Genomic DNA, 17,767 nt, shown 5'->3' on the forward strand with positions numbered 1-17,767 from the left:
TGGAGGAAGCTGGTGACTGACTTAGTGTGACATCAATGCAGGGATCAATTCGTCACTCCAGAAGATTCTTCCCACATTGTATGTGATGTTGATGAGGCCATTTAGCCAAACACAGCCAGGTGGAGGGATGCAGATCATATTAGAGGGAGGTTTTTTATTTTATTTTTTTTCCATTACTTCAGTCATTACATATGTTGAGAATAAATAATCCTGAGTTTTCCTTCTATCTCTGTTAGCTAGCTGCTAAGCTAAAGCTAAAAGAAATGACATGTTAGGAAACACCCTCAAGGATAAGATTACAGGATGCTAGGAGCTAGAGAATGCCCTCTTTGGGGCGTAACTTAGGTAGAGGCTAACAAAGGAGATCACAACCCTTTCTGGGGGGCCATTTTAACTTGCTACCGCTTAAATGTGGCATGTGAAATAGACCAGCTGTATTTTGGTATTAATAAATGGAATTCATGAATTCAACTCACTGACTCTTCTGTAACACTCATACATCAAGAACTCAGCATGGAGAACGGTTAATTCTCCACTCAAAATATGTGGTGACATAAGGGAGAAATAAATAAATCCATTGGATCTGCATAACTGTTATTATCATCATTTAGTGCTAATAAATTCAGTTTTACACTTTCTTTGGGTTAATGATGCAAGTGTATTGAATTCCACAGAATGAGACCATAAGACGCATGTGTTGGATGTTTTGATAAGAAAATAAGGTTTTCGTAAGAAATTGAATGTGTTGAAGTCTCACATTTTGCAAATAATTTGTGGTATATTGTGCAAATTGTTTGAAGTGTTGTATAAATTGTGTGAAGTGTTTTCAAAATTGAGAAACACTGTAATCACTCATTATTTTGAATACACATAAAGGTGAACTGAAAGCCAGTTGGAAAATACTTCACATCATCTATTAATTAACTGCTGGGAAATCCTTTCTGCCCTATGCTACTACTTTTTAAAGCTACTAACTGTTTGAAGTGTCTAGAAGTCGAAGTGCTCAAAGAACTGGTAAAGATAATAAGACTAAAAGAGGAACAAGGAGCAAATATTGGTAAACTAAAGGTCCTACTGACCTCGAAGTAGATATCTGATTAACTCTTGTCTCTTCTGTACCTAGGTTAAGACTCTATTGTCATTATAATATACTACAGCATCTTTCGCTAAGTCAAAGTTTTATAAAGCTAAATTAATAACGTCCAAATCTGACTGTACTTTCAGTTCTGCTTATGTTTGAAAACAGAAATCTCTTTCGAAACGTATGACTCGAATCACATATAACAAAAATATGATGGGAATCTTCAAGGTTGTTATTGGAATATGGAACACAGCACAGCATGCAGTCCAAAGCAATGAGAAGATGTAAACCTGCGTGTGTGTGAGAGTGTGTGTGTGCTAGAGAGAGAGAGAGAGATCATGTGCAGCATAATCCATCTCGGAGAGATGGTTTGGGGATTTACTCCACAGCACTTAGCTCTGCAGGGGTTTAAGGGGTGTGCGGACAAACTCCCTGCAGCACAACTGGTCATGATGAAGGAGGCAATTTGAAGTTACTCTTATTTTTCTGCACAGCTCAGTATACAAGAAAGAAGAGTAAAGTGCAAAGATATGCTATATAGTCTGTGGATGAAATGAGAAAAAGGGAAGAGGGGAACGGAGGAGAAAAATTAAACCAAGGTAACATAAGGAACACAAACGGAGTAGCATGTCCTTCACCACTCACACTTTTTCCACAACAACTTTATTTAGCAATTTGTGGAGCTTTTCTCCACAAATTGCTAAATATTTTTCTGTATGACTTCTTTTATCTGTGTTTATTATGATAAATTGTCAGAATGCTTTACTTTAAATGACTCACTGAGCCCTGTAGTGGTTTGTTTGTCTTGGTTTATTTCACTGTACAGTAACGCATTTAAGCAACAGCAAAACACAGGACAGGTAATTTAGAGAGCACTACACAGTACACAGAAAAACAAAAAGAAATTTGTGAGAGCAACACTTTGTAATGTTTAATCCAGGCAATTTCACTTTTTAAATGTAAGAAAAAGATAAATACATGAAGCAGACAAAGTACAATAAAATGTTGAGTATTTAGAATAAAATGAACATAAACCGAAGTAAAGTGAGAATAATTACCACACATGTGACTTTGAAAGAACAGCGTAAATGTTTATGAGGACTGAATGGAAAAACTGGCTTAACTCTGGAAATGGAAAACATTCTGCTGGGTGTATCAACTATGTTTCTCCCAGTAATGCAATGTCAGAAACCATTTGGAAAAATTGATTACATTTATTAAATTGATGACTGATGTCAGCAAATACTAGAAATGTGGAAGCTGTTATCAACACACCACATACTTACAAACACAGGAGATGAGAAATTGGACAAATCTCTGATGAGTGAATCTCTCTTTAGTTTATTTATCCTGGACAAAATGTAAGTTCAATCAACTTGGAGGACTGTACTTTATATATCACTGCAGTTTGTATATCAGTGGAAAACATTCAATTCAAAAGAGTTGATGTGTCTTCCCAGGAGCGCCTTGCTCAGTTCACACAAAACTTTGGCAGTGCAACGCTCCGAGAATAAAAAACGGACTAATGTGAGCTCCTGCACAACATCTTGGAGACTTTGAGGCATCAATGAACTTTTCTGTCTATCAAAGTAGTGTAGTGCCAAATGTGAGGCCATCCATCTGTCAGCTGTAGCTCAGCTTGAACTGATTTCAGCATAGTGATCCCAAGAACAGTAGAACATCTGCACCAGGATTACCAGAAAAAAAAAAAACAACTCAAAGTCAAAATGGACATCAAAGCGGACATTGAAGTTTCAAAAATTGATGAAACTCCAAACTCAGCCTGATTGAGATGCTGAGGTTGCACCTACAAAAAAGCTGTGGAAAATCCAAAGTCTGAAAACCGAAACCGTAAACCATGAATTCATTTTCTAAGACAGCATGACAGTTTGATAAGGGAGATCGTAAGGAAAGGAGCATTTCTTGGACTTTATGTGGAAAATTGTTTCTACAAGTATCAGATTCATAGGGAATGATAACTTCTTTTGCTGTGGTTTGGTGTTTCCTGCTTGAATAAATAACAAATGTACCTTGTTAATGGTCACCTGAATGCTTCACTTCAGAAAAGCTGCCAAAATCTGTTGCATAGATGCTCAAACACTAGTTGATCTAAATGAAGTGCTGCCACTACCACCTTAGTTCCTGCATAATGAGTCAAAAAGTCTACTTTTTGACTCATGAGTCTACTTTTTGACTCATTATGCATTATGCACAAAGCATAATGCATGATGCATTATGCTTAATTTTGAAACATCTTTAAAACATATAGATGTGGTATTATGAGTCAGGTGTCACTGGTCATCTAACAACGTACTTTCTTCTGAAATAAAACAGCTCAATTTGCAACCCTAAAAAAACCTTCAAATATCTTGCAAAGTTAAAATAGCCATTTCTCAAAATTAAGTTTTGATGTTTAACCCCTCACATTCAGTTACAAACTGCTTTGTTACGCTTTTTTAGGCGTGTGCGTCTCTCTCTCTCTGGGGCTTGTTGAATGAGACCCATTTTTGAGTGTGTTAGATGCTGAAGTGAAAGCCAACTGGCCAGCGTGTCAAAGGGTCTTCTCCCTGTTCAGATCATTAAATGTGTCAGGTGCTCAACAACACCTGGCTCCAGCTTAACAATGGGTGGTCCCGCATCAGCTTTTATTACTGAAAATGCTGTGTCACAGCTGGTTGGGCTAGTAGAGGGCAGATCCCACATCAGATCATTAATGCATCCTACAGAGCTGCAGGGGAGAGAGGGTGAGGAGAATTCAACACAATCAGAGAGGCAGAGGGTAGCAATGTCCGTCATGATGCTGTTTTTCTTCTCTCTTCACCTTTTACCTGTTGTACAACAACTTATTGTGTACAGTTTTGTAAATGCTGCAGGAATATAAATGAGCAGCATGCTAGAGAAAAGATACTTGGAAATAATTTACTTACACCTGAGTTTAATTCTTTACAAAGAGTTAAACCCAACTTAGGACTGCCACCTGTCCTGTTACATAGATTTTAGGTAATCAAAGGATTTCTCTCAGATGTTGGTAGCTACACTCCAGTTTATTCATTAACATTTTCCCTTCAAACACTCATTAAATGGAGAAATCACTACGATTGGACATTAGCCTATTCATTATTGATACTGTTCAAATTCTACCATAATATACCTAATAATATTAATGGCTCAAAAATCATTCGTACCCTTAAAATAACTTTCCTTCAACAAAGACGATTTCTGACAGGAAATGAGACACTCAGCTATGAAAAAAAATGCATTTTGAAAATAGTTTGTGTAAGTTTTATTTAAGAAAATTTTTTTTTTTAATTGTTTGTACTCTTCTCAATAATCAGTTAGATTTTGTATTGAAATTACAGCCATTAAGCACTGCTTTTAACTGGGACAAAAGTGTTCAGAAGGTAAAAGTTTAGGTGCTCAACAACACCTGGCTCCAGCTTAACAATGGAGCCAGGTGTTGTTGAGCACCTGAACTTTGCTGGTTGACTGAGACAGTCATTGTGTGCTTGGGCGATACGCTTCACCCGCTGTGCCTTTTGGTGGGTAGAGGGCCAAGTGGTGCTGATGGCACAGCAATCTCAGTTCTGTCAGACTACGCCAGGACAGCTGTGGCTACAATGTAGCTCACCACCATCACTGTGTGAATGTGTGGCTATATTGTTGAATGACTGAATGTTGTGTGAAGCGCTTTGGAGCCTCTAGACTAGATAAAGTGCAATACAAATATTGTCTATTTAATTGCCGACCAGCTTTCTGCACATTTCATCTGTTATTTTGATCATTTACTTTTGGTGAAGAGCATCACCAAAGTTTTTCAGGTTACAGGTCTTCCTTCCCATGTCCCCAATCTGTTGGTCCCTCCACAGATTCAAGTGTCATCATCTTCTTAGACTGTCGACTCCCTTCAACATTCAAGCAGCTCTACTTTAGCTCCTTAATTCATGGTGTGGCCTAACCTTTTTGATCGTAAATTCTGGTTATTGATAGTTTTTCATTGTGTTTAGCTTGTGCAACTTTCTTTTTATCTTCAGACTTAGACAAGTGAAAAGTCATACACCTCAAATAGGATCTGCATTCTCACTGAGCAGATCATGAACCCTTTGTCTTAAAACCATCGCCATCCACCTGGTCCAGTCGTACTCTCATTTTCGGTACAACTGATTGTAACATTTTTTGCAATCTCTTTTAAAAATATTTTTATTCCTTATATTTTTCACACTTTAAAAGCAAAAATTTCAGTGTCATTTAGTTAGATTTTTTTTTGTTTAATCAAAAGGTCCAGACCTAAGTCAAACTAGCAATCTGTGGCAAGGAACAAAAATCGTAAAGTGTTATGTTTCAATCTTATGATCTTATGACATAACAGCTTTAATAAATGTAATCTACCTGGAAAATACGCTCGCTGTGTGGTCAGTGCTCTGGCGGGTTTTCACTACTATATTCGTGTTTTCGCAATGTTATTTTGCACCTCTGCTATGACAAATTATTAAAGTAAAATATACAAAAAGGTAGCAATAAAAGCATACTTGCTTTTTTATCTTACAGTTATCGGTTTAAGAAAATAGCCTCGAATTGAGCCTATTCACGGCTCGTATAAAGTCAGCAACTTTGCTGAAGATTGAGGTGTTGAAATTAGCCGCCTTTCATTTATCCTCCCCCGTGAATTTGGCTGTTAGGTGCCATTCATAGTTGATTTGTCTAAATGTGCTGTCGCTGCTGAGAAACTTGATTTAGATGCAAAAAAGAAAATTGCACTGTGTCACATGCACCAACATAATTTACATGCCTGTCTGTCTGACAAACAGTCTATTTCAACGAACGCACAAGAGTCCAAGAGTGGCCACGAGACTCTGAGCTGAATTTACAGCAGGAAAAAGATACATGTTTTAGTGACCAGCGGGGGTCAGTGGGTGTGCGTGTATAGAAGTGTGAAAGAGTTGTAATGAAAATGGAGAGAGAGAAAGGGTGTGAGAGTGCCAGGAATGGAAAAGAGGGTTAAAAAAGAGAGAGACATCAATCTTTCCCCTGCTCCCTGTGGTCTGGGGTACCTGTCCTGTTTCTGACATCAACAAAGCCAAGCCTTCTGGGTAGTAATCAATCAGTCACACTCCGACAAGCTGGCGGAACTGAGTGCTCTGTGTTTGTGTGAGTACAAGTGTATGTCTGCGTAGGTATTCAACTGTGCAATTGCGTGTGCGTGTGTGTGTGTTTCTGTGTGTGCTGGATGGAGGGGGCACATTAGCTAAGCTCGGGATGAGTAGAAACAGGGAAAATGAAGTGTGGAAGATGGTGAGAAAAAAAGGCAAGTGAGACCTGAGTGTGAAAAGAAGAGAGATGAAAGAAACCAGCTCCAAAAAGATGCTATTTAGAAAAATGATGGAGTGAAAGACTGAGCAATGGGAGGAATAAAGGAAGCAGAGCAGAGTGACATTAAAAAAAGTCACATTCAGAAAAAGATTTCTTAACTTAATAATAATGACAGGCTTTATGTAATTAACCTTCCAGACAAAATCAGTGAGGGGAAAGAATCTGGCTATCGGATGTCTGAATGTTTGGTTTCTGTTCTATTGTGAACTTCATTCAGGCTATTGTTCAGGTCATTTGGGTGACCTTGGTTGTAATGAGAGTCCAAGAACCTTTAAACACTTAATGGATAAGTCGGCACATAGTACCAACGATCACCAGGATTTCTTGGTCATTGCTGCCTGTAATCTAAACATTTTACTGCTTTTCTCATCTACAATCTTTCATATTCCTGTGTCTTTACAGAGGAGTTGTATTTTTTTAAAATAGTTATTTTTACAATGTCTTATTGTCATTGTCTCGTTTATAAATAATCAACCAATCGCCTCTTCCACAGAAAGGCACCCGGTGTATTTAGGACAGCTACATCTCCATCCCCATCTGCATCTACCCAACAAGCGTCTCCTCTCTGTGTTTTACTTCTTCTTGCATGCACTCATGCTACATATATTTTGTTGAGATTACACAATACAACTATTTTCCTAACACAACGGCCAAAGTTATTTTTTGCCAAAGGTGATATTTTTGCAAAGGAAAAGAAAAAGGATGGTGGCAATATGATGAAACCCAAACATTCCTCTCTGAAAAGTTGCTCAAATTTTGTTCACTTGCATAGATAATTTCAGTAAACGTATGTTTCTTTAATCTTGCACCTGATACTAAATTGGACTTAGGTCTTGGATTTATGTTGATTTAAACCACTTAATTGAAACTCTGTCTATATTTTTGGGATTATTCGAGCTGTGACAGACTTTGTTTTTAAACTGGACTGTTTTAACTGCATCCTTCATAAGTCAAAAAAGTTCACGCCTGCAGCTTCGTCCAGCATTAAACCTACTGCAGGCCGCATGGTTGACCTCCTGAACCGCTTTGTGGTTTCCACCGGCCACTCGGCTGACCTCCTGACCTGTTTAGTGGTTTCCATCCGGCCAACGGCCAGCTTCCAGAACAACTCGGGACGACCTTGACGTTTTTCGGCTGAACTCTATACCTCTGAAGTTTGGTTTTGTTTTTCTAACATGCGGTATGAATATTTTTGCAAGGTACTGTACTTGAAGACAGTACTGCTACTTTCCTGTGAGCTTTTGTTTCACTCTTTGAAAGTTTCAGTCGGCATTGAAAGCCCAGTGTTAGTAATTGCTTCCTAGATTTTATCTACATTAAAGCTTTTCTAAGCAGAATATCTAATCGTTCCTCTAAAATCTTGACAACTTTCATAAATTAGTCAGAATTTTTCTTTTTCTCAAATGAATCCCTTTTAACTTAGGTCAATTCTGATTTAAGTTAGATGAGACATTTTGTGTGATAAATTTGTTCAACAAGGCCAGAACCCAATTGACTGCAGCTCACTGTATGTAATTTGTTCCAAATTATCCACTTTCTTCTAAAGATCTTGACAGCTGACAGCCTACAAATCACCACTTATGGCTATATACATTTGAAAGCATTTAATCAAAAATGTCTTTCATTCCCTCCACAATGTTTATACAAGGCCAGAAAAAAACTTTTCTCATTTCAGAAGTCGTAACTGAAGGACACAAGTGCAGATTAGAGCAACATTTTTATTAGAAAGTAACTTAATTCCATCAATGTTTTTCATGGCCCCAGTTCTTTGTTTAAGCAAAAATTGGATTTTTACTGAATGCTGTCTAAATATTAGTCTTTAGGTTAAGAGAGCAATAAAAGAAAGCAATAACATATAAAAACCTGATACAAATCCTAAGGGTCTTCAAGAGATTGTGGTCCAATAAAAAATGTCAGTTTACATGTTTTTTGAGCTCTCCTTAAAGACCTTAGTCATCTCTTCTTCAGATCTCTGATCTTTGAGCCTGCACCACCATAAACTGGCCACCGTAAATCACTAAAGATGCCCATTAAATTAGCCCTGCAGGCAGATCAGATCTACCATAATTGCTTAAATGCATTATGTTGATTAATCAGTGCTGGTTGTAATATAGCAGCAAGTGGCCCACTTAGAGGAGATTTTATCTTTTTGTTTCACTCTGGTGTTTCACCGTGAAGAAATCTTCACAAATAAAGGACCTAATGAAAGTTTTTCTCCTTCTCCTCTTTTCATTGCCAATCACTCTCTCAGCTCTCTCATTTTTGATTGGGCTCCCATTCTTTATACCAGGCTTCCAGTAAAAGCACTTTCTACTATCTATCTCATTATCTTCTCGCCATCTTCTGATGCATCGGCTTTTAGGGATGAAAAACTGCACCCAACCAAACTGTCCATTCGGAAGATGAAAATCACATTGTTCCTTTTCCTTATCACAACCTCTTCATCAGTGAACGCCGCTCACATACGGCCGGGTTTAAAGGGATTGTATTGTGCTCTGAATAATGTTCTAATTGCTGTGCGCTTTCTAAAGAAAATCCCCACAGATCTTTTCTTTTATTAAATGTTTGGCACAAGAGAAATTATTTGTATTTGTCAAGTCTTATCTGGACAAAGAATAAGCTTGTCACAACCTGATTTTCCCACTTCGTCCTTTGGCACAATGCTTGTTTAGGATAATAGCTTGTTTCAAATTCATATTAATAGAAAGTCATCTGTGCTTTGTTTGATTAAAAATTATAAAGTTGAGGTAATGCAGCAAATTCATGAGAAAAAAACAGTTAGGCTCAGTCAAAAGGTTGGATCAGTGGTATGATGTTCACAACTGGTGAGGCACTGACTCCTGTGGAGTTGGATAAAACGCTCAAAATAGAAACTTATGTTTCAGTTTTAACTTTAATTGGAACATTTAGTTATTTTAATAGCTTTAGTAATATTCTATACAATTCAACAATGCAATACCAAGAAAGGCAAAATAATATTTAATATTCTATCAAATGTGATTTTATATATAAATATAGATATAAAACTTATTGTAAAATTTTTTGGGGGGTTGATATTTTTCTAATTTAACTTTAAAACATTTTGTGATCTTATTTGTATATGAAGTCCATGTGCATTTCCTCTTCCACAATGTCACTACCATGTTTGTCTTCAATTTTAAAAATTTTGCTTCTTTGGAGATAATCACCAAAGAACAGCGCCTACCTCAGTTCTATGTACTTTTGTTTTGTTTTGTTTTTTTTTGTTACTTTTTTCAGTCTTTACAATGCCTAGAACAGAGTTTTTCAACCTTGACCCTCAAGGCTTGTCACAAGCTTATTGTGCAGGGAAATGCAAGGCATGCATTTCCCTGCATGTCTAAAACATGTTTTAAGCATTTCCCTGCTTCAGCACACATGATTTCAATTAATGGCTGATTAACAGGCTTTTGCTGAACTGCAATTATCTGAATCCAGTGTGTTAAAGCAGGAAAACATTAAAAACATGCAGGGCAGCATGCCTTGAAAACAAGGGTTGAAGCATACTGGCTTAGAAGAAAAGCACCTGTTGCCCATTAAGCCTATGCAGATCAGCACTGCCCTCTATCAGTGCGGCATGGTACTTCCTGACATACCCTGCGCGGTTTCACAGTGAATTTCTAGTCAATTGAAAGACTAAATATGCAACACACATTTATTAAATACAGTACAGACCTTGTAACGCCGTGTAGCACATATGTAAGCAAACAGGCTGATATAAAGAAAACCAGAAATGAGCAACCAACTACCTGCTACATTCACTATGTGACTTTTATTATTCTTTTCCCAGTATTATTGTGTTTTTTTTAGTTCACAAATTTTCCTTTTCGTCTCTCATTTAGTTAGCAGTTTAGTTGAGTAATTGCACCTTAATAAATTCCTGATGAACCTTGAAAACAGCTTCTGTAAACTGATGGCTGCTTATGATATAACAACACATGCAGAAGCACCACTGTTGAAATGTGACTGTCTGTCACGGTCTGTCCCTTTCACATTGGATTACATATTCTGCAGAGTTTATTGTAAAAGAAATTTCATATAGTATAAATTAGAACAGATATGATATGGTAACTGTTTTTTAAGAGCATCATGAATGACAAAAAAACAAATTAATACAAAACAGTAGCGCTGCCTTCAAACTTTATATAATTATGCATATAAAATTGATATAATGTAATAATTCGCTATAATTTCTTGGGGGGGAAAGAGAATGAGAGAGTCAGAATAAAAAGAGTTAAAATCCAGTCAAAATGAATGCCTTGAAAACGTGTTAAAAAATATATAGCAAACTTCTAACAATTTTTACTCGTATTTAATTCAACTTACGTCTTAAAGTCAAATCCTAGATTTCTTTGGAAAATAAAATCTTTGCCCATGTAGAAATGTGAGATATTAATAAAAAAAAAATAATAATAAAAAAGACTCAAGATAAATACTCTATGTTTAGACTGTTACTGGCCAAATCAGTCGATTTAATCCAAGGACAGAACTGTAGTTAATTCAGAGGTTCAAAATGAGGTTCGAGACTCACAATTTGCTTCTGGAAAGTTATCTGAACGTTTTTATTCCAACTTGTAGGGCTTAGAAGCCAGGAACACCACAAAATAATGTAAAGATGCTCCAGGAAACCTAAACTCATCTTTCCAAACCAGTTTGAAGGTTGTAGCTGATAGAAACTTGGGTACAAAGAAGATATTAATGACAAAAACATGAAACTAACACATGAGGTGTAAGGAGAACAGGACATTCAACCACTCAATACATTGGAAACCAGGGCACTAAAATACAGAGGAGGTTTGATTAGTGACATGGCAACCAGGTCAGTCTGGTTAGGGTAATGCTAAGCAGCTGTGGGAGAGTGCAGGGCATGGAAACTGAGGGAAACTAAAGAGAGAGTACACAGAGAGTTGAAACAAAAAGCAAGGGAAAAAGACATTAGCATTTAAGAATAAACCAAAATGCACAAAGGACCGAACACAAGTGTTAAGAAACTAAACTAAACCAAGGAATGAATGAATGCAGAGTCCCAAATGTTAATGATGAGTTAGGTTCAGTGATCAAAGTCTTAGAGGTTGGAAGATCACAATCTACAGACCATGAATACCACAGTTTCACTTTTGTTGTTGAGTTAGATAGAGAACAAATCGAACTTCAGCTTGAAACTCTTGTTTCTTTGAGTTGAAATCCTTGCAGTCCATTTCATTCTTTGTTTGCAATGGTTTTTAATCTAAGCACACATTTATCTTGTGAATCTTCTATGCTGTTACCATCTTGTCTAAGCGTACTTGTGACAAAGACATTTAATCTTTATTTAGGTTAAATAAAGGTTTTACAAGTAAGAGGCTCCAACCCTATTCAAGCAAGTTGGACCTTATGTAGATATACATAAGTAGATATCTTAACAAGCATTATTTACTAATTACTTATCTAGCTGCAGCCTTTGCATTAGCAGTCAACGAATGGGATTCTGAGTGTTTCCCCCCCCCCCCCACACACACATATGGAGCATGTCCCTTGACTGCAGAAAAATTCCACAATCTCTTCTTGTGGCATTCATTTGGCAGAGGAGCATTAAGGCTACAATCCAAACAGCTATCCAAAACATTAATCTTCATGCTGACCCAGAGCTGCCATGCTGGTATACTAATGAGCACTGCATGCTGTGACAAACCATAAGAAACAGTCCTTATATCTGCACTCCCATCACAAACAGACCCTATCTCAGTGGTGATGCTGTTTGACTGATTATGCTTTTACCAAAGAGCTCTGGCAAGGTACCAGAAGAATCTCTTTGCTGAATAAAAGCTTTTAACAAAGACGCCTTCTTCACTTCAGACTGAATGCAGCTGTTTAGTGAGAGAACATCCATCTTGCCCTTTCCCTGAGATTTAGATCAGTGTAGAGCATTTTCATATGGACACATGGTCGCAGTGCAAAAACTTTTGTGGTTCTGAACACCAATGCTACTTTGCAGTGCAATTACTTATAGCCTTTGTGAGGTATTCATATACAACCCGTTTTACTACAGCAAATGGTTCTTTCAGCGCCTTTAAATAATAAACATTATTGCAATTTATTTTATAAGCACTGAAAGTAAGAAATGTGAATGTGTCTAGCTTGTTCTACGACAAATGAAGCAGATTGGTGATTTTGATTCAAAGACAAAAGGTTACATTATGTCTCTAGAAAATAATAATTAACAAGGTTGGTCCTTTAAAACTCCTGCCAAGCATGGGTGGTTCCAGACAGGGGTCAACAGGAACCAGTGTCCCTGTAAAACTGGTCCCTGGTTTAGACCCTAGAAAAACTATAACTAATTGGTTACTTGGACCACTTTCATTTTCTACCTTCACGGTTTTACTTTATCAGTTATATTAAGTTGTTGCCCTTTAAGCTGTATTTGATGAGGGACTAACAGGCAACATGATGTAGTGTACAAAAATCAATTTTACAGAATACCAGGCCATACATCCAACCAACCATCCATCCATCACCTTCTGCTTTTAGAGCAAACCCCTATTAAGTAATAGTTTATTGCTATTTGTTTTGGAGAACCCATTCACATATTAAAAAGAAAAACAGAAAGTTTAATCATAGTAGAGGCAATTAACTGATTAATATTTGTAGCATTTACCCTTAAAATTTAACTCAAACTACTTGAACAGAAAATATTGTTTATTCAAATCAATAGTCTCAGAATTCTGAGATTAAAGTCAGAATGTTTTTTTTCCTATTGGCCCTAATCCTCTTCCGTACAATAGCCACCAGATCTGCTGCTTAGAAAGAGATTATTTTAGTAAAAATCTGAATATTTTTACAAAATCTGAATGTCCACACTGGGTTCCACTGCACATGTCTTTTGACCCACAATGAAACAAAATTCTATAAACTCATCCATATAAACCTATCCTTCCTTAGTTTTTTGTGGAAATACAATTATATAGTTGTGTTTATAAAGCCAGGATAAAGATGGAGCATGTTGCTGGGTAATTATACCAGAGAGCAGTCTCAATACATTTGTTGAAAACTCAGCAGAAATGTGTTTTTATTTTCACCATTAAGGAAGCTGCTGTAGTGCCATTAAGAATTTTAGAAAAACAAACAAAAGTTATATTAAAAACAATTTGAGTAGAGTCCCAGAAACCTCTGCAGGTTGATTCCTTTCACTAAACAAGCATCAACAATGACTGATTTCATGCAAAGCATCTGTGAGTGTCCTAATAAAGCACTATATCAGTCTGATGTCATTTTATTGGCAAGTGTCACATTGTAAACATCTTTTCACTGAAAACACAACATTTTTCTCCCCTTCTGGTGAAAACCTTAAATGAAAGTAAAAAAGAAAGTGTTGTAAAATTGTTTTTAAATTTATGATAACACATTTGCTCTCTCAAAAAAGTTACATTAAAAATCCACAGCACATATAACAATCGCAATATAGCACATAAAAATGTTCTAAGTCTTTCCACATGTTTTATTGTGAGGAATGCTTAATCAATATATTGTCTTGTTAGTAAAATAAATGTTTCAGTCAGCCACAGACTGGAGCTGTAATAAAAATTCATTGGCTGTTTTGTAGTCATTCAGACATCCAGCAGAGTAAGCAGTGCCTGAGTACAATAAAGAAAATATGTTTAGTTTTCTCTTATTTGGTTTTCTTTCTATATTTTCTGTCTTTTGCAATTTCTCTTCTGTCTCTTAAGCTAAACAAAGTGATCATGACAAACATTCAAGCCACAACCACAGCACTGCGAGCTAATTTTATAAAAGTTTTGGTTCATTTTTGTAAGAACATGTATCAAATATCTATTTGCCAATATCAGTGACATTTTAAATTAGTCAAACATCGGTCCTATTGTTGTAATGTATCAACATAAATAAATTGTGACAAGGACAGGATGACATTTAAAAAAACTAGTCAACTGTTTCAAAAGTCTGAAACATTCATTGCATTAAGCTGCTGCTTTTTTCCATTATGATAATAAAGAACAGGATGCTATGGATTTTTTATTTTTATTTTTTGGATTACCTACGATCGTCGGTGTCATAGCGTAACAGATAAGCTGTAAAAATCTGAGTAGTCTTAAGAATTCATCAGCTAAAGAGATATATTTCCCTCGAGGGCTGGTGGAAACCAAAAAAAAACCAGGGGATATTAGCCTTTAATTTATCGTGGGTCTAGAAGCCGACTCCATATGAATGCTAATGTTGTTCAGTATCTGCTGTATGCCAAAAGAGACAAATTTTAAATAACTAGCTCATTATATCTGCTGAAACGGCCATAATAAGTCCTGGCCTGTGTTTGCAGCTGGCTTCCACTTCTGAACGGTTAAAAAGTGGAAGGAAAGAAAAAAAGAGGCAGAGCAAATTTAACGTCAGGGTAAACAACGTACAGTGAAACGCTTCGTTATTAATGGAGCTTGTGCACAGGTTCACTGAGAAATTATGAATTAAATTTCTTCCAGCAGTGATCGATGAGACAGCAGGCTTAAGCTGCATTCATCCAGCCTTTCTCAACCTACAGCAAAAATCTTGTTCTTAGAAGGCATGCAATGATCATATGTCACATTGATGCCAAGGAAAAGTGTGAGTTATTAAATATGTTTTTTTGTCATTTCTGTGAAAATAATGCATATGTGAAGGACTTTCTTGTTGCTGTTATTAAATCTTGCTCTAACGTAGAAAGTTGCTCGATTACACAAACCACAGTTGTTGCAGTTCTTCATGTCAGCGGCAGCATTTCGACTTTCTCTTGTCATTTTGACTTACTTTCATAGTGTATAAATGACTCTAATGTCACTTTTAAGGCCTTTAAATGTAGAATAGGAAATTGTGGTAATTTGGGTCTCTCTTTTGCATGAAATAGAAAAATAGTCATGACCAGCCACAATTTTGTTTCAATAAACATCAGCACGATTATATTGTTAAATTTATAATTGTTGATAGACAAGAAGACAGAGAAACAACCTCCGTAAAATAAACATCTAAAAGATAAAAACGTGCCAAGCTTGGCATCTAGAACCCCCATCATTACTGAAACTCCTGGGAAAGCTCTGTAAAAATGCCTTAAACTGCAATTAAATGTATATTGCAGAAGCAGTTTATCACATTTACTCAAAAACATCCCACATTATTACATTTTTGCTCAAAACAACCATAACAATGGCACTAAAATAAATAAGTAAGTAAATGTAGATCTTTTATTGTGAATTACATTTTTTAGGTTAGTGTGGAGGAAGCTTTAGCTTAAACTTTATAAATATCTATTTACTTGCGTATACTCTTCGCACAGAAAGAGAGAGTTCTACTTTTATTAGCCTCGCTTCAAACTGGAAGAAACCTCAGTCATTGCTTCAATTAGGACAATTTATATTAACAAAAAGAGGAACTGAAAGTTTGAAAAGGACTCAGGTTTATCCTGCTGCTCAATACAGAGTAGAGGATGGTAACCAAGGAACAAAAAATAACAAATCCCTCCAAAGCTCACTAGTAGAGAACTTCAGAAAAAAATGCCAAAGAGGTCACCACAACCAAATTTTCTTAAGGCGTTTGTGCACATTCTTACCAGAGAAAAATAGTCATTTTAATTATTTACATCTGCTTTTAGTGCATTAAACTCTATCTTAATAAATATATTTCAAAGATGAAAGTCAGCATTTGTCTCATCTCAGCCATGAATAGAAATTATGAGTTGATGGAGGATCGATTTGGAAAAACAGTGTGAGTGAAATGAGACATTTCAACCAGAAACACCGGCTGGCAACTTAAACGCCTTGGGTGTGCGATGGTGTGACGGTGATGTGAATTATGAACCTGGCAGCTATTTTGGCTTAATTGTTACCTTCACAAAGGTGGTGTCTGTTTCCTGTTACCTCTGTAGCCACCCCATGAGCATGCAGGTAGCCAAATGAAACTAAATTCAAAGGTAATATCCAAGTGGATGGAAACCCTTATAGCTGACAGCTAAATTAAATAACCAGAAAGGTTGAAATGATAAAGAAAAAAATCACATCTTCACCATTGTTTGGAATTGAAATAAATAAATCTCCTTGACCTTCAATCCATCAGTTGCCTCAAGTCTTTATTTCTACGTCTATCACTCTCTCTCACACACACAGAAAATAGATTAACTTTACTATTTTATCCAGTGTGTGTTGCTTTGTTCTTTTTATTATTATTATTTAGCCTGAAGCTTAACACAATGACACAGAAGACACTTGTAGGTGCAGAGTTGATACTATGCAAAAAATAAAAATCACATCAGTATATCTGTTCTATCTGTGTTTATTTTTAAGCTTTACAATTTCTCTTCTCAAACACAAAACTGTCTCATTACTTCAGAGCTTTTTCTTCCTTGGGGCTGCACGTTCATCTGACCTGACTTTCCATAAGTGTTTAGGTTTTTTTGTGTACTTCACCTCACTACTGCCATATCTAACTTCTAAACACAGTTTCTTTCCGTAAATTTGGCACTCATCCTGTGATCTGAAATCAAACAAAAGAACATCCAAACCTCTGTGACACTTGCTAATCTCCCTGCTGTTTATCATATTTAATTAGATTATTCATCCACCTGTTTGTTGCCATTTCTATTATTCAAAAACAATCTCTTTCCATGGGATAAAACTTGCTTTATTTCTTCAAGCTTGGACTGATATAACAAAGCTTTTTCAACATGGGGGTAGACAGGGCAAAACAATCTTTAAAATATTAAGATAACATGTTTTCATAAGCAAATTGCATGTAAAAAAAGAATCATATAAAGCATTTTTAGGATTGTCTTGGAAGGGGCTAATTAAGATGTGCTAATAAATACCGTTCACTGCTAGATTTGTTTCCTAAGATGCTGCGGTAATGACGCTGGGACTGCAAAATGAAATCAGGCTCCCGTTCTTTAATTGTACCATCTTGATTAAAGAAGATTGCAAAAAAAACACACACACAAAAAAAAAACAGACTGAGCAGCAACAACCATGGCTTTAAATTAATGGCGACATTAAGCATCTGAACTAATGGTCAAGTGTTGCCGCATAATGTCTGACAATCCTGAAGGCTTTTGTTGGATCAGTCAAAATAATACAAAACAGAAATCAAACACCTAATCAGATGCATTTAGGAGCCATTTCTGATGCATCGTTCCAGAAAGAAAATTATTAATCATTCTTTTCATTTACCTCATTCATGTCTCCTTGTTTTATTTCAGCTTATTTTGAGTTTCTACTGCGTTCATAATGAGAATAAAGATAAGTAATGATTGATTACAAACCTTTGAAAGTCAGGTAAAAAAAATATTTATATATA

This window comes from Poecilia reticulata, linkage group LG9, assembly GCF_000633615.1.
Source record: "Poecilia reticulata strain Guanapo linkage group LG9, Guppy_female_1.0+MT, whole genome shotgun sequence".
NCBI lineage: Eukaryota > Metazoa > Chordata > Actinopteri > Cyprinodontiformes > Poeciliidae > Poecilia > Poecilia reticulata.